Source organism: Bos grunniens, chromosome 11, assembly GCF_055505025.1.
Source record: "Bos grunniens cultivar Pamir isolate PY7600 chromosome 11, Bosgru_T2T1.0, whole genome shotgun sequence".
Classification (NCBI taxonomy): Eukaryota; Metazoa; Chordata; class Mammalia; order Artiodactyla; family Bovidae; genus Bos; species Bos grunniens.
The window spans coordinates 83154289-83175426 of NC_141175.1; the positions used below are offsets into that span (position 1 = coordinate 83154289).

The 21138-nt window shown below is 47.6% G+C and overlaps 1 long non-coding RNA gene across 12 annotated transcripts in view; it reads left to right on the forward strand.

Moving 5' to 3' along the window:
- Nucleotides 1-3366: 3366 nt before the first annotated feature.
- Nucleotides 3367-21138, forward strand: part of LOC147363447 (uncharacterized) — a 53680-nt gene continuing 35908 nt past the window's right edge. For 3 of the 12 annotated variants that reach the window (XR_015137103.1, XR_015137101.1, XR_015137099.1), the window contains exons 1-2: nucleotides 5887-6032; nucleotides 6272-6395. This is a non-coding gene — a long non-coding RNA (uncharacterized LOC147363447). Of the gene's footprint in view, nucleotides 3708-5092; nucleotides 5305-5355; nucleotides 5444-5495; nucleotides 5742-5886; nucleotides 6037-6271; nucleotides 6396-21138 lie in introns of those variants that run through there. The other 9 variants (XR_015137107.1, XR_015137102.1, XR_015137100.1 and 6 more) reach the window with 9 other exon arrangements.

Genomic DNA, 21138 nt, shown 5'->3' on the forward strand with positions numbered 1-21138 from the left:
AGATCAAAGCAGAAGAGGACCAACATCTGCTGCAACCAAAGCAAGGAAGAGGTACAAACAAGCTGAATGCATAAATAAGCAGATGAATGATTGATGGGAGGGGGGATGAATGATTAATGAATAAATGAATGATTGATGAATCAACAGCTCAAAGCCCACTCCAGCTCTCTGCTCCTTGGGTAGAGTCTCTCTTGGGAACTGAAGAATAAAGATCCTCCCAAGGCTATCACCTCTAGAATTCCTGCTGGAGTTGGGAGGTGGTAGAGGCTTTGGTTCCTCCCTGGGGCTGCAGGGACAGGTGGAAGGAAGGAGACCAGAGCCACTGGAACTGGGAAGGAAGATGCCTGGGTAGACTGGGTTCTACAGGAGGAGAACTCTTAGGCTCTCGCAGGTGGGGAAGGTGTGAGGAAAAGAGAGTGTTTTAAAGAAGTTTTAAAAAATCTTTCGGCCATACCACAGGCATGTAGGACCTTAGTTCCCCGATGAGGGATCAAACCTGCACCCTCTGCACTGGCAGTACAGAATCATAACCACTGGACCACCAGGGAAGTCCCAAGAGGGTGTGTTAAATGTAGGTTTTATTATTACTCAGGTATTGTTATTACTCAGGTATGGTAAGGCCAATGGGTCAGAGGATCCGGAGACAATTGCCATTGAAAAGATAGTTTGTTATACTCATAGGGCCCCAAAAAAGGGCACAGGCCACACCATGGTGGGGGACACGGGGAAGCACCATGGTCAGTCAGGGGGCAGAGGGAGTGACGGAAAATGTGGACAAGAGCCTTTACTGTGGTTTCCACAGGGCAGGCAGGGTAAGCAGATTGGCTAGTTTGAAACATTGCAGTGGGTTCTAATGCATAGGGGCTGTCCCTGCTGTCTGTACCCTGGTCCTGGGGAGATTAGAGCCGAGGATATTGTTGTGGAGTGTAAAGAGATCTATAAAGGAGGTGGCTGAGGGCTTGGACTCTGGGTTGGTTGGTTTGCATATGAAAGCTGTACCGGCAGGTGAGTGTTTATCTCTAGAAACTGGCTAACCCCAGAGAGGAGCCATCCCTCCAGTGTTAGCAAGGCCACAGAGCAAAGCATCAAAATTACAGAAAATTTAAAAACACACTTAATACCAGAGGGACCCGGGTCCCTGATGGCTCAGATGGTAAAGAATCTGACTACAGTGCAGGAGACCCGGGATCTCCCTGGGTTAGGCAGATTCCCTGGAGAAGGACATGGCAACCCACTCCAGTATTCTTGCCTGGAGAATCCCATGGACAGAGGAGCCTGGTGGGCTGCAGTCTATGGGGTCGCAGACTCGGACACGACTGAGTGACTAACACACAATACAGAGGGAAAGAGGAGAGGCTTGGTTTTTCTTTTCCTAGTCCTGCTCTAGACATTCTATAGATACGGGGTCTTGGATTAGTCTCATTCTAGACCTTGTTAGGATAGAAAAGTGCATTTTAACTGAGTGTGTGATTGCATCATTTCAACAGGCAGGAAAATTTTGGTGACTGAAATTTCCAGAAACTTTTCCTGATGGGGCAGGCTGGTGATAACCCCTCCACTGCACTGGCACCACCCAGAGACTTGATAAGCCCCCTCTTCCAGAAGCTCTTGTTCCGTGGTGTGGCCAGATCCTGGTGTCTCACAGGGGAGAAGTGCCCTGTGGGGCAGGGTTCAAGGAGGCAGTGTCTGGAGATGCTGGATCTCAGGGTCCCTCTCAATTTTGGAGGAGGGTCTTGCCAGGGGATTTCTACAGAATCTAGACTGTGAGTTGGAGGTTCAAAAGACCGCTCAGAAGTGTACCTGTAAATATGCCACTTTATTTTCTGAACTTGAATAGAAAATCAAAATCAAAATGGCTCCTATTAGCAAGCTTATTAAGGGCTAGATGTTGGGCTAAGAACTTTGCATTTTTATATCATTTAATTCCCTCAGCAACCCCAGGATGTAGGTATTTTTACCTTCATTTTACAGACCAAACTGAGACACCAACAGGCTAAGTGACTTGCTGGCAAGTGGTGGAGCCAGAATTGCACCCAGATGGGTCACAGCCACTTGGAGTTGAAAACTGAAGGGACTTCCTGGAGGCCTCTTCCAACAACCCAGCTGATATCTCTTCATTCCCCCGACCCGGTGCTTCTTGACCCTTTGAGGGCTGCAGGGCCCTCTAAGCATGTGAGGAGTATAACATCTCTTCCTAAACGCACACTTTGCATTTGCACAAGTACATCTGCAATGCAATTTCAGGGGCCCACAGGCCCTCCTGAGGCTCTCGAACCCTGCTTCTGGCATTCGCTTTCTACAGTGACTGTTTTTCTTTCTCATAACCTTAGGGCACAGGGCAACCCTCCAGGCCCCAAAATCATCCCAGTGGGGAATGGAATCAGACAGGACAGGTTAATCAATGAAAGCTTGCAGCATGCTCCTTCCATAATTGCATTCCTGCCTTTTCATCCCAGCAGCCAGCACTTAGGGTAATTGCATTCCAATAAGGCTCCCAGGTTTGGGGCCTCTGGGGCCTGCCCTGGAACCTGTTGACATGCCATCTGCTTCCAGAGGGGGTTCTGGAGACCAGGACAGCCTTTTAAAATTCTTCTCTGTTGTCTTTGCTCTAAGAGAGACAAAGGACTCTGCAACAGATCTTTTCCAAAATCCCATTTTCTTAACCCACCCATATCAACCCTGGAGCCAAGGAGTCTTCCTCCCTCCCAGGCTGTCTTTCTGAAGTCAAAATAGCAGCACCTGTCATTCCAAGTGGATGACCTTTGGAAACACCTGGCTTCGGAGCAGGGGTGGAGGGGGGGGCGGACTCAGGGCCGGCTGCGTGGAACCCCTGCTCAGGACTAAGGGAATGAAGCACTTGGGGAGCTCCCTTAGGGCCTGGGCCTCGTGCTGTCTCAAACACCTCCACTTCACTCATTTGCTCATAAGATTTATCGGAACCTCCCTGAAAGACGCCTTCTCTTTGCAAAGAAAAGCCACTGTACAAAAAAGGAGGGAATCCTCAAGAAACAGGCAAATTTCATGAATCCAGAGAGTCTCATTTCCAGAAATATAACTTCCTCTACAGAAGGTCCACGGCTTCTCCAAGCACCATGAAGTCTATACAAGTAACAGAAAAAGTGCAGGGTTCAGGGTGACTTAAGTTTCACTGGTTCCCAAATAGAGGTGCCTCCTCTGCTCACCCCCAGCAAAAGAATGAGGTCTTAAGTGGAGAGGTCTGGTGTTTGTTCTATGACTTACAGATGCACCCCACCCCACCCCCCACCCCGCAGCTTCCAGCACCTGATGCTTCTTTCCTGCAAAGAAAACTCCCCTGGGGCTCTTCTCTCTCTCGAAATTTAGCCCCAACAAGCCCGCCCGCACTGCCACCAGCCTGGCTCCCTTGTCCACCTCCTAAGGGCTGACAGCTGAGTCCCTCATGCCTGCTGAGACCTTCCCGCTCTCCCTCAGAGGCAGTGGATTGTTTCAGGATGGAAACGTTCTTACTGCAGAAGCAAGGGAGGGCAATGAGTACTCTTGGGTGGTTAATCCCCTCTCCAACATTATAATCCTTGCGGCTGATCTGTGGTTTCGCAGAAAGCGTGGACTTTTCAGTGTGGCAGGCCAGCGCTTGAATCGTGCTTCTGCTGAACACAGGCTGTGTGACATTGGGCCAGTCTGCTCACCAGCCTGCATCTTAGTTTCTCCCTGTGGGGGTGGGGGTGAAGGTAACAGAATGAGATCTGTCTTACAGCAGCAGTTCCCAATCTTTTTGGCACCAGGGACTGGTTTTGTGGAAGACAGGTTTTCCACTGATGGGGTTGGGGGATGGTTTCAGAATGATTCAAGTGCATTCCATTTCTTGTACATTTTATTTCTATTATTATTACATCAGCTCCGTTTCAGATCATCAGGTATTATATCCTGGAGGTTGAGGGACCCCTGCCTTACAATGGTTGCAACTGAAGAGATAACATGCCCTGACCCCCAGCATTTGATATGTGGTTTCCAGAATTCCATGGACAGAGGAGTCTGGCAGGCTATATATTCCACGGGGCACAAAGAGTTGGACACAACTGAGCGACTGACACTTTTCTTCTTTCCTACGTGAAGGCACAATTCCTCTAACATTATGAGATGTTAGAAGGTTCTGCTGGGTTGTTCTCTATCAGCACCCCTTGGACCTGACTTCTCCCCAGCTTTTCCCCCTTCAACCATTCCATTCTGTTATCCTAGTCTCTCCTCCTACTTGGGACTTCCCCGGTGGCTCAGTGATTAAAGAATTCGCGTGCCAATGCAGGAGATGTGGGTTTGATCCCTGGGTCGGGAAGATCCCCTGGAGGAGGGCATGGCAACCCACTCCAGTATTCTTGCCTGGAGAATCCCATGGACAGAGGAGCCTGGTGGCCTATAGTCCAATGGGTCGCAAAAGAGCTGGATACGACTTGGTGACTGAGCTTGCCTGCTCCCTCTACCTATAGCACATTGCCTCAACTGCAAATCGCTGCTTCAGCCTTTCTCCAGAGAACGTGGTTCTCACTAACGGGCTTGGCATCCCTCCTGTGGTTCTTAGTAGCGGTCAGTGTGGCCTCACAAATGGGGACACGATAGGTCAATTAGTCCATGCCTGCCTCTTCCGGTTTAACACATCCAAGTCTGTAAGGGCTGCTACCCACTTTCCATGAGTGGTGAGACTGTGAATGTTACATTTGAGTGGGGTGGATCTTATGTGGGCATCAGCCTCCTGGGGACGAACAGGAGCTGGCAGGGCTGTGCGAGGCACACATCCTTCTGTTCGAGGCCATGCCCGCTTCCATCTCTTCACTGTCACCAGCATGCACACCCTTGCCATTGGCTTCCCAATCAGGACTACCTGAGCCTCAGAGGACCCAGACCCAGAAGCACCATTTGGGGGCATGTTTTGCATGCTTACAAGTTAAGTGTTTTAAATGGAATATTGAAGTTCCTAAGACAGTGCATGGATGGGGTGGGGGGTAGGGAGTGGGGTAGGAAAGGGGTCACAACAGGCCAGTGAAGATTAGGGATTTAATTAAACTGCTTGTTTGGGTAAGGGCTTTTAGGTGCAAAGCTGCTTTGCATGATAATGGCAGTTTATCTGAATTCCACTCTCCTGAAGGAAACTCTTTTACACTTAATTACTGTGACCAGTAAACCTGTTTTATCCTTAACGCCCTCTCCCCAGGGGTGGGGGTTTGGGGGCCGTTTCCCTCTCAGCTTCAGTTCTGGCGACCACTGCCAAGGACAGACCCTCTAGTCATCTGTTGCAATCCAAGGAGGCCTGTCCATGTGGCAGGCAATACCGAGGTGGGTGGAGGGCCCTTAAGATGACTCAGTGAGGTCAGGTCTGGTTCAGGGTAACCCCTGAAGGTCCCCAGAGGGCTCCACAGCCAGCCAGGGCTGCAGAGAATGGGGCTGGGGTTAGGCTGCTGGCACTGAGCCTGAGGTCTCTGCTCCCAGAACCCGTGAATGCTCACCACTGACATTCACCTCATAGTCTCCTGCTTCTGAACTGACTGGCGGGGTGTGGTGGCTGAGAGTGCTGGGTGGCGGTGGTTTGGTGGCGGGGGTGGGTGGGTGGGTAGTCAGGAGTAGAGGGGGAGTCCCTGGCTGACTTATCAGGGTGTTCCAAAGGTGGAGGGGCTTTATCTTGGCGTTCGGTGGTGGTGGTGGTAGTAACTGTTTTCCAGGTAGGTTGGCAGCATTTGTTTACCTGCCAGGCAAAGGGAGAGGAAGATGGAAAGGTTGGTGGGGAGAGTCAAAGAGCCCCGGTACAGAGAGGGAGCCCCAGGGAGACACGCCTCAGAGTTCAGAGACTCCAGAGAGGCAGGCAGGCTAGGGAAGGGTTAAAGAGTTTGGGAACTCCTGTTTCCAATCACTTGTCAGCCAGCCTCGCTCTCATCCTTATCAGCAGGGATAGGGCCATGCGGGGAGAGGCTCAGAGAGCTTTGGTTTCCAAGCTCTTCCCAGACTCCAAGCTCTCAGCGTTTCTCTTTACCTTCTAAGGGCTCGTGGCTCCGGCTGGGGGCAGGGCGGTGGGTAGGGTCTGGGAACCCAAATACATTTAATGGAATAGAGTAGGAGTTACTAAATGCAGCCCTGGGGTAGTGGGGGGCTGAAGAATCTCAGGAGTAAACCTTCAGAGTTAAACTGCCCTTCCTCCCTACCCCTGCCCCCACCTCCATAACAGAAAGCCAGATTCATGCAGCTGCATCTTCACTCCTTAGTTAACTCACCATTGGCTAACACCCTTCAATGTTTTTCCCTTTTACAGTTTCCGCTGAATCAGAGATCTACGTTGTGTTCTTGTGCACTGGCTTTTGGAACTCAAGTAAAGACCCTTTCATTTCGGGTGAAATTCCTCTTGGTAGATTGGCCCTAGGCTGGTCTTTGGAGAGGTATGCAGTTTTCATTTCTGCTATCAATACTAACTGTCCTTGTTTCAGCCATTAGAAAATGTGATGTCTGCTTTTTATATCTTCATTCAAGTTATTGATTTAAAAGATGTTGCCTGGGAGAGGGCTGAGGGTTGAGCCATCAGTCACACCAATATAGATTATCTTCTAGAACTTGACATCAATCCAGGATCACTGTCCTTTGAACCTGGTTATTAATCCAGCTACTAGTCTCCCATATTGTGGTCCTCTGATTTATTAATATAATCCACCAGTGTTTCCAGAAGGTTACCATGAGAAAAGATAGGCCCCTCTCTGAAATCCAGTACACTTAGTTCCCTGTATCCATTCTAGTAACCGTTAAAGAAGGAAGGAAGGTTCATGTGATACTTTGCAGTAGACAAGAGATATGATATGAATGCAAATGTAACTACATTTTTATGTAGTTATGTAGTAACTACATAACTACAATTTTGTAAGGGGCAAGTGTTTCTTGCCAAGAACTGGTACATATTTCAGATAAGCCAAGGAGCTGGGTCTGTAAGAGAGAACTGATCAAGTTAAGAAATGGGGATCTAAAGAGGACTTGAGTGCATCAAAAGCAGGGACTAGGGCAGCAGTTTGTGGAAAAGGCACCAGTTTCAGTGATTTGGGGGTTCCTGTGACTGCAAGAGTAGTTCTTGGACTAGAACCAAGATTTCCAACCCCTCCTGGAAAACCAGCCACATGACATCGATTCTTCTAGATCTGGAAACTCCAGGCAGGTTCTGAATACCCTAGGCTGACCCTCCATGCCTCTGGTAAGGCTGTTCACCTTGATAGCCCTCTACTTGCTGCCTGCGTGGTGAATATCTCATCCTTCATTTCCATTCCAAGTCTTGCCTGCCTCCTCCTCACCTCTGATTCCAGACTTTCCCAGGTAGAACTACTTCTCCCGCTGTGACTTTTTCTTCCCTGTACAGATGTTCCCAATATACATTTGCACTGAGAACCCTAGATTCTACAGAGGAAAGAACACAGGCTTTGAAGCCCAGTGGAGCTAGATTTCAGCTCTGACTTTGTGTCTTATTTTAACCTCTCTAAATCTCATTTTCCTTATCTGTAAAGTTGGGACAGGAATAAATACTCAACAGGACTGGCAAGAGGATTCAACAGATAGTGAGCACAGAGCACTGTATTAGTTATCTTCTGCTGCAGAACAAATTACCCCAAATTTAGTGGCTTAAACCAATAATGAACACTCTCTCACACACTTTCTGTGGGTCAGGAATTTGGGAACGACTTGGCTGAGTGGTTCTGACCTGATGTTTCCAATGACGTTGCAGTCATTTGAAGGTTTGTTTGAAACTGGAGGCTTTGCTTTCAAGATGGCTGAGTCACATGGCTGTTAGCAAAAGGTTTTAGTTCCTTCCAGGTTGTTGGGGGGAGGCCTCATTTCTTCTCCATGTGGCCTCCCCGTAGGGCTTCTTGAATGTCATCACCACATGGCGGTCAGATTTCTTCTAGGGTGCCCGTTCGGAGATGGAAGCTGCATAGCACTTACGGCCCAGTCTCTGAAGGCACACAGTTTTTTTCCCCATAAATTCTATTAGTTACAGATGTCAGTCCTGCTCAGTATAGAAGAGGACTACAGAAGTACATGAATACCAGGGAGTGAGCATCTTTGGGGTCCATACCCAGCCTACTGTTTATTGTTGTTCAGTTGCTAAGCTGTGTCTGACTCTTTGCAGTCCCATGGATTGCAGCATGCCTGGCTTCCTATCTTCCTATGTCCTTTACTGTCTCCCAAGGTTTGCTGGATATCTTCCTATGTCCTTTACTATCTCCTAGGGTTTGCTCAAATTCATGTCCATTGAGTTGGTGATGCCATCCAACTATCTCATCCTCTGTTGCCCTCTTCTCCTTCTGCTTTCAACCTTTCCCAGCATCAGGGACTTTTCTAGTGAGTCAGCTCTTCACATCAGGTGACCAAAGTATTGGAGCTTCAACATCAGTCCTTCCAATGAATATTCATGGTTGATTTCCTTTAGGATTGACTGACTTGATCTCCTTGCTGTGCAAGAGATTCTCAAGAGTCTTCTTCAGCACAGTTCAAAAGCATCAATTCTTTGGTGTTCAGCCTTCTTTATGGTCCAACTTTCACATCCGTACATGACTACTAGAAAAACTATACCTTTAACTGTATGGACCTTTGTTGGCAAAGTGATGTCTCTGCTTTTTAATATGCTGTCTAGGTTTGTCATAGCTTTTCTTCCAAGGAGCAAGTGTCTTTTAATTTCATGGGTGCAGTTAATATCTGCAGTGATTTTGGAGCCCAAGAAAATGAAATCTGTCACTGTTTCCACTTTTTCACAATCTCTTTGTTATTGAAAGCATATCATATCATAAGGTGGAAACAAAGTCTCTATTGACAGATTGATGGATAAAGAAATATGAGATCTATTTGTGTGTGTGTATATATATATATAATGGAATATTATTAAGGCTTAAATATATATTACATACACATAATGGAATATTATTCAGTCTTGAAAGGAAATCCTGCCATTTGCAACAGCATGGTGAACCTAGGGAACATTCTGCAAGTAAAATAAACTAACACAGGCAAATACTGCATGATCTCACTTATATGCGGAATGTAAAAAAAAAAAAAAAAAAAGAACGGAGAACAGAATGGTGATTACCAGAGGCTGGAGAGTTGGGGAAAATTAAAGATATTGATTGAAGCATACAAACTTTCAGTTATAAGATAAGTAAGTTCTAGAAACCTAATATAAAGCATGGTGACTGTAGTTAATAGTAATGCATTGTAGACTTGAAATTTGTGAAGTGAGTAAATCTCAAGTGTTCTCACTGCACACAAAATGTTTAACTATGGGAGGTGATGGATACATTAGCTAGTCTGTGGTCAACATATCTGTATATCAAAACATCACATTATATACATTAAATAATTTTTAATAATAATTATTAATTTTTATAGATAATTTTTGTCAAAAATAAATTAAAAATATTTTTAAAAATCTGTCATAAGGGTCCAATTAATAGTAGCTGCCATTATTATTAATTCATAAATCTGCATTTTCTACTAGAAAATAAGCCCCTCCAGGGTGGTCATTGTGTCTTGACTATTTGTATCCCAAGTTCTTAGAATAGTGTCAAGTGTACTGGTAGGTCCATACTAAATGTTGGTGGAGAATACATGAATGAAGACTTGGAGAGAGTTAGTCTAGTGGTCTAGAGGCAGGCTCAGAGTGAGGGGAGAGTTCACACTCAGATGTTCAGTAGAATTCTGTAACAACCATGTACCTGGAATTACCAACCTGTATAGAATCAAGACGTGATGGTTCCTTACATTTTGATGCTTGAGTACCAAAGACATTTGATACCTTAACAGCAGACAGCACAGGAGAAGTTCTTAATTCTCTTTGGAAAAGAGACCCCGATCAGGAATTTTGGCGTGAAGCAATAATCTCAGTCCCATGATTTAAAGAGTGAACCCTCTACTGTTTAGTTCCCCAGCCTAGGGCAGACATGGGAACCTCTTGATATTTTTGTCATACTCAAATTCCTATCTTGATGACTCCCGTGTCCTTCAACCGGGCAGAACAATCTCCCTTTCTAGAAGATCTGATGCACATTTCTTAGAGTTAATTAAAAGTGCACAGAGAGTTTCATGTCAGAGACCTGCCCGGCTCCTCCTGCCCTCACAGCAGCAAAGGAGCTGAGTCTGTGAGGTAATTGATACTCCGGGCAATATTGAGTTTCCAGACATGTAGCTCAAATTGTAAGCCTTGCTCCCGCCCCCTGGGCTTGAAAGTTCACCGATTGTCCTTTTCCCACAGACGGAGCCTTCTGTCTCTTCTGGTGTATGTGTATTTGCTACATTTTCCAATAAGAAGCCACTCCCGTGGGGCTGCACCTCCAGAGCCTGGGACATAAAGACCTGTGGAGAAGCAGGTGTCTTTGCAGGGATTTCCCATGTAGATCACATTCCCAGTTGCCTGAGATTCCATTTCTCCGCAGTTCCTTGAAATCTCAAATGAGTAGGTTTATCTGGCCCTTTCTCCCTTCTTTAAGCCAGGGTGAGAGTGGCAAGAAGAGAGAAATTCTTTTTCTATCAGAGTGGAAGGAGCTTGGTTACAAAGATCAATATGTTGCCCTGGATAATAAAAAGAAGATTGAGACATAAACCCAGACACACCATGGGAGACGCTTGATATTTGCATTGCACTTAAACCCAACCAGGTCACTCTAGGGGACTCTGAAAGGAAATTAAAAATGCTTATTGATTGAAATTAAAAAATGCCATAATTGGGTCTGTTATGTATCAGGGACCATTGTAATCCCAGGCAACTGCACTCTGGAACGACCCCCATCTTGAATGAGCTTCTTTTCATGGCATTCATTTCACTTTCCAAAAGGATTTAACCAGAAAGGACATTTTTGGTAGAGACAGCATTGAGAAATATGGCCAGTGGGAGAGTTGGAGACTCGTGCATATGAGGAATTCTTTGGGTATAGGATCAAGGCGATGTGACTCTATTGGTTTTCAGTTTCCCCCTTTGCGTAGCTGTGGAAAGAATGTGTCATTCCTGGTCAAAAACCCTGCCAAAGTATTTCCTTGGAGATAAAAACACAGAATATGAGTTTTAAGAAACATTTTTTGGGGAGTCAAAAGAATGTTAATGATTAAATTATTAAAGAAGTTGAAAATAAAATAAATACTTATGACTAGTTAAAATATTTAAAAAGATACTGAAAGAAAATATTAAGTGTTCAGAGGGGAACCAGGGAGTGGGGCAGAGAGAACCCAAAGAGGGACAGCGTGGAAACCAAATTGAGGAAGCAAGAATTTTTAACTAATGATTATTAGAGAAACAACAACAGTGATTCTTTTAAAAAAACAATTATGATTCTAGGAAAAGGGACACAAAATAATCTGTCAGCCGTACTAGGTTGAGTAAGCTATGAGATTTATGGATAGTATCTATTTCTTCTGTGACTAAAAAACACTTTTTTGGATTGTTTCATTCAGTTGACAACCATTTATTGAGCAGATACTATATGCCGTTGCTTGGCATATCCATATGCAATCAGTTCAGTTCAGTTCAGTCGCTCAGTTGTGTCCGACTCTTTGCAACCCCATGAATTGCAGCATGCCAGGCCTCCCTGTCCATCGCCAACTCCTGGAGTTCACTCAAACTCACGTCCATAGAGTTGGTGATGCCATCCAGCCATCTAATCCTCTTGTCGTCCCCTTCTCCTCCTGCCCCCAATCCCTCCCAGCATCAGAGTCTTTTCCAATGAGACAACTCTTTGCATGAGGTGGCCAAAGTACTGGAGTTTCAGCTTTAGCATCATTCCTTCCAAAGAACACCCAGGACTGATCTCCTTTAGAATGGACTGGTTGGATCTCCTTGCAGTCCAAGGGATTCTCAAGAGTCTTCTCCAACACCACAGTTCAAAAGCATCAATTCTTCAGTGCTCAGCTTTCTTCACAGTCCAACTCTCACATCCATACATAACCACAGGAAAAACCATAGCCTTGACTAGACGGACCTTTGTTGACAAAGCAATGTCTCTGCTTATATGCAATAAATACATTTAAAAAATCCTTACAACAACTCTATGAGTAGGTATAATTATCACTCCCATTTTATAGGTGAGGAAAGTGAGGCTCAAGTGGATTAAGCACTTGTTGAGTGCCACAATTAGGAAGCAGTGAGGTGTGGATTTGAACCTAGGAAGTCCTGTAAACCATTGCATAATGCCATCCCTTAATAAATATGTGAGCAACCAAAATGCAAGACAGAGTGGAAAGCACTTCATGGGTGATGAAATCAGCTGCAATCAAAATTCTAACCTCTGGCAAGGGAAGGGAATGGTAGGAGGGAGCTCCCTTGAGGGGTGGTATTTGAGCTGGATCTTCAATGTGGGCGAGATTTTCTAAGAGAGCAGAGGAAGAGGCATCTTCAAGATGGAGGGGCTGACATGAACCAGTGCTTGGAATTGGAAAGTGAAAGACGTGTTTGGAGAAGTTTATGATTCCAGTGTGTGGGGACAGCAGTTGTCCATGGTGGCAGCAGGCTAGCTGGAGTGAGAAGAAGCCATCAGGAGCAGGGCTTCGTCTACTGTTGAGCACACAAATGGGGGACAGGGGTAGAGGGTGGGGGTGGGGGTGGGGGTTCTTGTTAAATGCCACTTTCTGCTGCAGTAGTCTGTGGTACCAGCCCCCAGGGATGGCCAGGCAGCCAGTCTTGGATTACACTGGGCATCTGGGCTCTTGAGGGCCTTGCTTTCTTGGCTCAGGGTGTGGAATTTATTTGGTAAACCCAGGGCTGCACAGATGGATTCTACACAGGAAAGGTTTTAGAAAGATGTTTGGTGGTAGTGTAGAGTGCTCTGAAGGCCTTTGGGCTTTGGTTTCTTTAGCTCCTAACTTGCAACCCTCAAAGCTCAGAACACTGACTCAACTGGGGTTTGGGCAGGAAAACCCGGGGTTCCCGGCTAGTTGACAGGACTCAGCTCACCTTTGGCTTCTAGTTGTCACTTTTTCACCAGAGCTGCCTAGAAACCATTTCTCTCCTCCTCCAGGACTGGCCAGTAGCAAAATCTGTCCTATTCTCTAGAGTTCAAAAAGGAGATGAAATGTTGGCTCGACCTTGGGTCGTCCTTGTGGGCCCATCCTGGTAAAGGCTGGGCCTTGTCACCCAGCACATTCTGGATCACTTTTCCACAACCGACAGATAAGGAAAAATGCTGCTAATATCAGCCTGAAAAAACATCATCAGGAAATTAAATCTGTGGCTTTAAAAAATCCCACACTGCTTTCTGGCTCTGCTCCCTCTCCCAACAGGGATTGCTCCCTGGGCCTGGGGGCCTCCTTCCGGCCTCCTCCCTCCCTATCAAGTCCTCCCACCTTCCATCCCCTCCCCCAGCCTCCTCTCCTGCTTTCCTTCCTTTCTTTCTCCTCCCTCAGGACCTCCAGCCTCCCTTCTTTCTTCTCACTGGGCTTCTCCTTTGTGGCCTCAGGCTTCCCTTCCGGTCTCCAGGCCTCCAGCTTTTCCTCAGCTCCAGGGAAGCATCTGTCTGTCTCCTTTTCATTTCCCATCAGAGAATCCTACATGCTGAATGGGCCCTTCAGACCAGGCCCTGAAGGGGACTTGGCTGGGGCACTAGGGGAGAGGGGAGGGGTGCTGGGGACCTGCCGGGTCCATACAGAAGCCCATTGATAGTCAGCCCCTCGACACAGACAACCCAGCCCAGCCTCCATGGCTCCAGGCGGAGAGAAGTGTCCCTGGAGGCAGTGGTCAGCAACCCGGCCATCGTGAATGACCTCAGTGTCTGACTGGTGGGGGAGCCTTCATTCTGTGCCCTCCAAATCCTTCAGGCCGATCAGCCCCACCATTGGTGTGAATATATTTGTCTTGAAAATAATTTGTCAGTACATCTCCATCAGCAGTGCTGATTTCATTAATTGAAAGAATTAGTTCTTTGTGGCCAGTGGAAGAACATGGAGCCAAAACACACGGAACACTTTTTCCCCAGTGACCCAGAGACCCTTGGACGAACTCCTGGGTGCCATGAAAATGGATCGTTTTGCAGAAAGAATATCGTTGGATGTTTATTTAACATCACTTTCCATCCCCCCCAGAAGACCTTCAATCCTTCTCACATCTGGCTGCTTTTCTTCCTCCTCTTTTTGTGCAGAGCCAGGGCAGGGAGGAAACTTCATCAGCCCGAAAACATCCAGCAGCAAAGTGTAAATTAAATGTGCAGGGGGCCAGGGGCAGGGGAGTCCTATATCCTCGGGGTGGAGGAGTAAGGAGACTGTGTCCTCACCCCTACTCAGTATGGGCAGAACTATTTCTGGACCCTGCGTCTGCCACCAGGAGCTGTGTGACCTTAGGCAAGACCCTCTACTCTTCTGGGCCTCAGTTTCCTTACTCATAAAATGGTAGGGGTGGGGCACTAAAGATACCCTCATGGGGCTCTGGGAGGATTAAAGTGGGTAATGTGTGTATAGTGTAGGGCATATAGTAGATACTTAATTGATGGTAGCTATGATTATTTTTGTCGGGATCAAAATCAGAACAGAATTTCAGCTGTCCCTAGATCTCAGAGATCTGCCTTTGGTAGTTCCATTCAGGGAGACAGATGGGCAGAAGTATACTCGATGGGGGCAGGGGAGACAGATGGACAAAAAAGCATGATCAAGGGGATCGGATGGAAGGACAGACCAATGGGATGATGGACAGATGGGACATTTCATGGGGAAAGTAAATTGATGACAACTCAAAGGAGATACTGAGACACGGTGGTCCTGTGGGAGGGACAGATGGATGAGGTCCAACAGGGGAGACAGAGAGATGACAGGCCAAAGTGGAAGACGGATGGCAATTTCATAGTGGAATGGGGGTGGGCATGGGCAACCCAGTGACTGGGGAGAACAGATGGACACCATGCTGATGGTGGCGGGGCCTGGGCTTCCTGTTTAGTCTCTTCCTCAGGGCTGGACATCCCTGAATTCAGAAGCACTCCAGGGGCTCTGTGGGCATTTGAGAGGTGTGTGTGGGGGGGTATCACATGACCTGAGAAGACACTAAGCCCCAGGGTCAGCTGGGGCCTCTGTGCCTCCCCCTCCCGCAACCCCTCCCTGGGTGGCCCCACAGATGAAGGCTGAGCTATGATGGGAAGGGGAGGAGGGAGAAGGAGGAGGAGGAGAAGGTGGGAGAAAACAGCGTTTTGAAAGAAAAGGGAAATAAAACTGGCTAAAAGTTTTATTTATTTAAAATAAAGGTTCAGTTATGCTTGACTGTAAACATGCTGGCCCATCCCTCCCTCCCTCCCTCTCCTCCTGGCAGAGGCCTGGGACCACACAGCAAGCCGGGGGCAGGAGGCAGAGAGAAGGCCAGAGTAGGCCGTGGGGAGGGGTGGGACTAGGGTGCCCCAGGTGTGGGGAGGGGAGAGGGACCTAGGAGCTTGGCGACCTGCGGAGCACAGCTGGGTCTAAGACCCGCTGGCCCTCAACTCTAGGTCCTTCGCCACACAAACCCCGAATAGTCCCAAAGGCTTCAGCTCCACACACAGCCCAAAAACACTCGGCAGGGAGATGCAGATGACGTAGCCACACACAGGGACACTCGCAGGTGTGCAGGTCTTTCTCTCACCTTCCTCTCTGCTTTTCTGTTTGTCAGAGATAGACAGCAGGGTCCTCCAGGAGGTGGCAGAACTCCAGCTGTGAGTCACAGGTTCTATTTGAACTCAAAATCCTTACCTCTTTCTTTCTGGTTCCACCTGACTTCCTTCCGTGTTTTTCAGGGACTGAGCCTCTTTGGGTGGCCTGTAAGAATCTATGAGCTTGATGGAGCAGAATCTGGAGTAGAGACAGGTGTGGGGGACCCTGCCTTGCAGATCCTTGATGAAGACGTTGCGCAGGCCGCCATTGGTGGCCGCACTGGCCAGGGAAGGGCTGTGGTATGCAGCAGGGTCAGGAGGCAGGAGGCAGGAAATGTTTGTGATAAGAGCTTTCCCTTTTAGCAAGCTCCCCTCCAGTCCAGACTGGGCTGTAGGGAAAGGTCAGGGGGCTACAAAATGCCAGCCCTGGGGACTGAGGTGGGTAGGGCGGCATTCATGGGGGCCCTTGGGGCTGAAGAAAGGCTGCACCTGGGGATAACACTGACCCTGGAAAAACCAGACAGGGCTGCCTTCCTTTGGGATCAGAAGGCTCAACCAGACTTCAATAAGGCCAGATCAATAAGGCCAATTCTTTTTCCTTAAGAAAAAGAAAAGAGGAAACAAACACCCTTCCCCTCCCAAACTTTGTTAATCCAAGTTGCTGGGAGCAGGAGTAGGTCTCAGTCTGTCCTGGCCCCAGGGCAATTCACGCTCCAGGTTGGTTCCATTTGGGGACCACTTGTGACACTAAGCAGAAAAATGGGAAATGGAAGTGTGTGCTGAGGATCAGGTCGGAGGCTCCAAGATAGAATCCAACCCAAGGGAGTCTTCTGCTGGGAATGCAGGCTCAGGGGTGTGGTCATGGAGCAAAGTTTTGGAGGCTTCGTGCTCCTCTGGCTCCTACTGTCTCCTGTTTGCTCGGGGAGGGGCGGGGCAGCAACCTCGCCATCTGTGGTTGACTTGGACAGCTCACAAAGGAGCAGGAAGTGCCGCAAAGGAGCCGCCACGGGTGCTATTGTGCCAGTGGCCCTTCAGGAGGATTAGCAGCTTCTATCTGTCCCTGGGGGCTGCACTGTAAATGCCTGTGTAATGCTAATTTGTGGTTGGCAGGAGATTGATTGGGAAGGAGCTGAACAATGGCAAGAGGAGGCCAAGCTCTCTCCTACTTCAGGATTACCTGAGTGTGTGTCTTCTAGAAGGAATGTAGCAACAAGGGCACAGAAAGGAAGGTTGAAAGAGAGGACGAGGTTTAAGGCACCGTTGGTCAGCACGAGAAGAGCCTTCCACCATTGGTCTGCGGGGTATAACTCAGGGAGATATTTTTGAAGGGAGTAAGTAACATCCTATCACTTTTGCTGTGTTCCATTTGTTGAAGGCAAATCCCTAGGTCCAGTTCGCACTCAAGGGGAAGGGATTACACAGAAGGCCAGAATCCGTGAGAGCCATTTCAGAAGCTGCGCAGGACCCCTTAGATCAGTAAAGTGCCTGGTTCCTAGTCAGTGCTCAGGAAAAGATGTTGTTACTTGGTCTAGTGTGATCTGGAAGACACGCTATTTTTCCCCCAGGGGCCCTGGCCTCTGCTGTCCCATCTCCTTTCCTACTGGAACGGGTTTTCATGGAACGTGTTCCTTCCAGTGCTGTGGAGTTTGTAACTGCCCTCTCTGGGTGTCGGCTGGCCGACAGAGGACAGATGCTAACACATATTCACACTGTCTTCCTAACTGTCTCTTTGAAAACACGTGTGGTCCTGCATTGTCAGTGTACAGATATTTTAATTTCCTGCTTACCTGCTCATTGGAGGATCTGATTTCTTCCTGCATTTATTTATTTATTTTTCTCTAGCAGCCTGTAGACAGGTATTTCTGTCTGACCATTTGGTAGCCATTCACCTATATGGCAGCTTGAGAAAGGAATTAAGTTCCCCTGTTTCTTTAGCCATATCTGCATCCTTTGACAGCAAGTTACCTTCATCACCTCTTAAAATTCTTACTATGTTAGTCTTTCTGGTACCTAGGAGGCTCTTTAGATCCCCCTACTGTATGCAACTACATCTCCTTCAGGTTAGCTTCTCATGCCTTTCTTTTTGCCCTGAGGTTTTAAACATCCTAGGTAAACTCCTACATCTGCACCTCTCCTCACCCACTACCCCCTAAGAGTCATGGATTCGGCTTAACCAGACCAGACCTAAAGTCATCAGAAAATAATCAATGAAAGAGAAAATCTGACCCCTGTTCCTACCTTGTCTCTTGACGGTTTCCTCAGGCTTTTGACCTAATTTGGGTGGATGATTTGGGGAGAGCAGTGTGTCTCAAGATAGAGGAAGTTCCAGGGCAAGAGTGAGGTGGTTGGAGCCTCATCCTGCTTTGATTTTGCATCTCATATCTTAAGAGCCCACCATCTCCCCCTGCTGCTGCTGCTGCTAAGTCACTTCAGTCGTGTCCGACTCTTTGCGACCCCATGGACTGCAGCCTACCAGGCTCCTCCGTCCATGGGATTTTCCAGGCAAGAGTACTGGACTGGGTTGCCATTGCCTTCTCTGCCATCTCCCCCAGGACTCATAGAAAATGGGGAAATCATGAATTGGGATCCCATCAACAGACAGGACATCAAGGGCTTCTGTTCAGGAGTTTTAACTCAGCCCATTATTATCTGTTGTATTTTTTTGTTGCAAGGAGCATTGGAAAGGCAGGGGGCTATCTGACCATAGGATACAAATACTTATGGTAAATGTCGTAATACACTTTCCCTGAAAATGGTGCTGCATGGAGTGAATAACTGATATCCTAATCAGGATGAAGCCAATGATTGTTTTCTGGGATCTTAAAACTTTCCCGACATCATTCACATACTAATTTCTAACTGGTTAGCGGACATGGTCACCATTTCTAGGACCTGTTGTCTCATGGTCAAGAGTGTGCATTCTGGTCAGACTGGTTTTGGTTTGAATCCCAGTTCCTTTACTTATGACCTATGTGACCTTGTTTGTCTCTCAAAGTCTTAGTTTTCTCATCTGTAAAATGGGCACATGATGGTTTCTAGTCTCACAGGGTCGTTATGAGGATTATATTCTGTAACACATGTGAGAGAATATATAGCCTTGAATGCTTGGCATATAGAAAGCCCTCGAAGGTTATCAGTTTTATTATCTCAGCTCCCAGGACTTTCCAACAGTTGAAGCCTCTATTTTTGGAACTCAGTTTCTCTGTTATACATCTTCCTTGATGGGGATTGTCTCTTTTGCCACCCCCTCCCTTGAATGTTGAGCATCTGATAACTCATGTATCAGTCTCCTTCCTGACATTCTGTCTCTGGGACTTTGACTCCTCTCCCTGTAGCCCTCGCCCTGTGCTAGCTACTTCTGGTGTGTGAAGCAGCCTCTGAGTTCTGTCAGCTTATTCCTATGGAGTGTCCTCTCCGGGTTGAGGGACCATCCAGCTGGGTGGTCTCCCTCCTTATCATTGATGACCTCATCGTGAGCCTTACCGAGGCACTGAGGAGAAATGTGAAAAGTTCAGACAAGTTGTTAGTTGTCATCCTGCTCAGCACCCCACCCCCATCCTGCCAAAAGTTAACGGAATTTAACGCACTTCCTAAAACACAGAACTGAGTCAAAACGCTTTTTGTCTGTAGACACAGAGGAAACCTTTCACATGGCTGGGGGAGCTGTGCTGAAGAAACCACCCAGAAGGCCAGATGGGATGTCTGGGGTGGGTGGGATCTCTCAGTGAGACAAGGGTTTAGATATGGGGGACGGGAAAGTGTCCGTGTGGCCCAAGGCTCCACCGTGATCCCAGGCTGTGGCCACAGCCTCTCCAGGCCAGAGGCTTCCTCCATTTCTACAGGAACCCTGGCAAAGCAGTGCTTCCCCCAAACTAGTCTGTCTCCTTTGGAAACTGGTTCACTTGTTTCCATAGCAACAGGACTCCCCAGCTCTGTCCTCTCTGAGCCCCATCTCAGAAGCCTTTTGGCACCGATATCAAGGGGTGGGTAGTCTTTTTCAGAGAGGATGAATCATCTCCATACTTGATCCAGAGGGGATTGGGCTTTCTAAAGCCCAAAGCTCTCATGTGATGTAAACAGTGAAGTGAAGGCTAGGATGTCAGGGTGTTAGGGAGCTTGGCTCTGCTTGGGAAAACAGGAATGCTGAGTCAGTTGATGGAGGCAGATTTTGATGAGTGTTGCGAATTATTGGTTTGGCATGGAACACGAAGTGGCTTTGTACCAAATCACCGGGGGCAGGGTGGGGATGGGGGTGGGAAGGGCTGGCACCAGCAGGGACCTCGACTGGCTTAGGTGGAGTGTCTGTGGGTTCCCTCTCAGAGCTCTGGACAGCTTGTGTTACACAATCCTTCTGAGGAGGATGAAACTCATAAGCTGTCCTCTAAAGGGAGGAGGAGGACCATCCATCTGTCTCATGACCACAGTCTTGCCCATCAAGGGTGGATAAAGCCTGTTTCTCAGATGCGACAACAGAAGTGAGGGTCTAGGGGTGGGAGAGTGATCTTCAGGTTGGTGGGGAAGTTGGAGTGAAGACATTTTTCCTTTCTGATCATCCCAGAAGAGGACAAAATTGCCTGTGCGGTGGATGATAGTTTGTCTTTGTATGGAGACTGGTGTGGAAGGAAAAGACTAGTGCTGGTACACGGGTTTCCCAGGTGGTGCTAGTGGTAAAGAACGCACCCATCAATGCAGGAGGCACAGAGATGCGGGTTCAAACCCTGGGTTGGGAAGATCTCCTGGAGGAGGGCAACCCACTCCAGTATTCGTGCCTGGAGAATCCCATGGACAGAGGAGACTGTCGGGCTACAGTCCACAGAGTCACAAAGAGTCGGACATGACTGAAGCGACTTAGCTTGCATGCATGGTGAGCTCTGCAAGCTGATTAGTTAATGGAGGAGCTGAAACTTACTTTGGGAAGCTGACCACCGATATGGGTCTAATTTTTACCTGCATCATTTCCTTGTTTCTTTTAATGTTTTTAATACATAAGGGAGAATAAACAGATCTGAAGATCCTGTTAATTTCTTTGTGATTTGAATGGCTGGGTGAGATTCCTGATTTCTGTAATTATCTGTGCCTGGAGGTGTATACAAGAGAGGATCACTGGGGAAGAGTAGAAACTCCGAGTGCCTAGGAGTGGGGAATGTACTCTGAGGGTCATGGAAAGAAAGTCCTTCTGACAGCTGGCTACAGCCCTCTGTGTGGGTGGGAGGGGAAATAATCCCTTTTATCCTGGTTTTGGTTTGCTTAATTACCTCTTTAGCAGTGCTGTTCATGGCTGCGACAGGTGTCAGCTTTGTAACACAGATGACAAGAGCTAGCCAACATCTTCGGTCATTCCTGACCTGTGTAGATCTTCAGCACTATGAGGTCTCGTACCCAAATGTGGTCTCTTGTCCTGGGGATTAGATATAAGGTATCAAGTTCATTTCTGAAAAAAAGTCTGGAAAGGCAGTTTCTCCTTTTGAAGCCAAAAAAAGAAGTTCCAGTGGAAGAATTGGGGTAGAAGGATGGGCACAGGGGATGGAGACTGAGGGAATTTGTCACTGCATCGGAAAATTGTCCT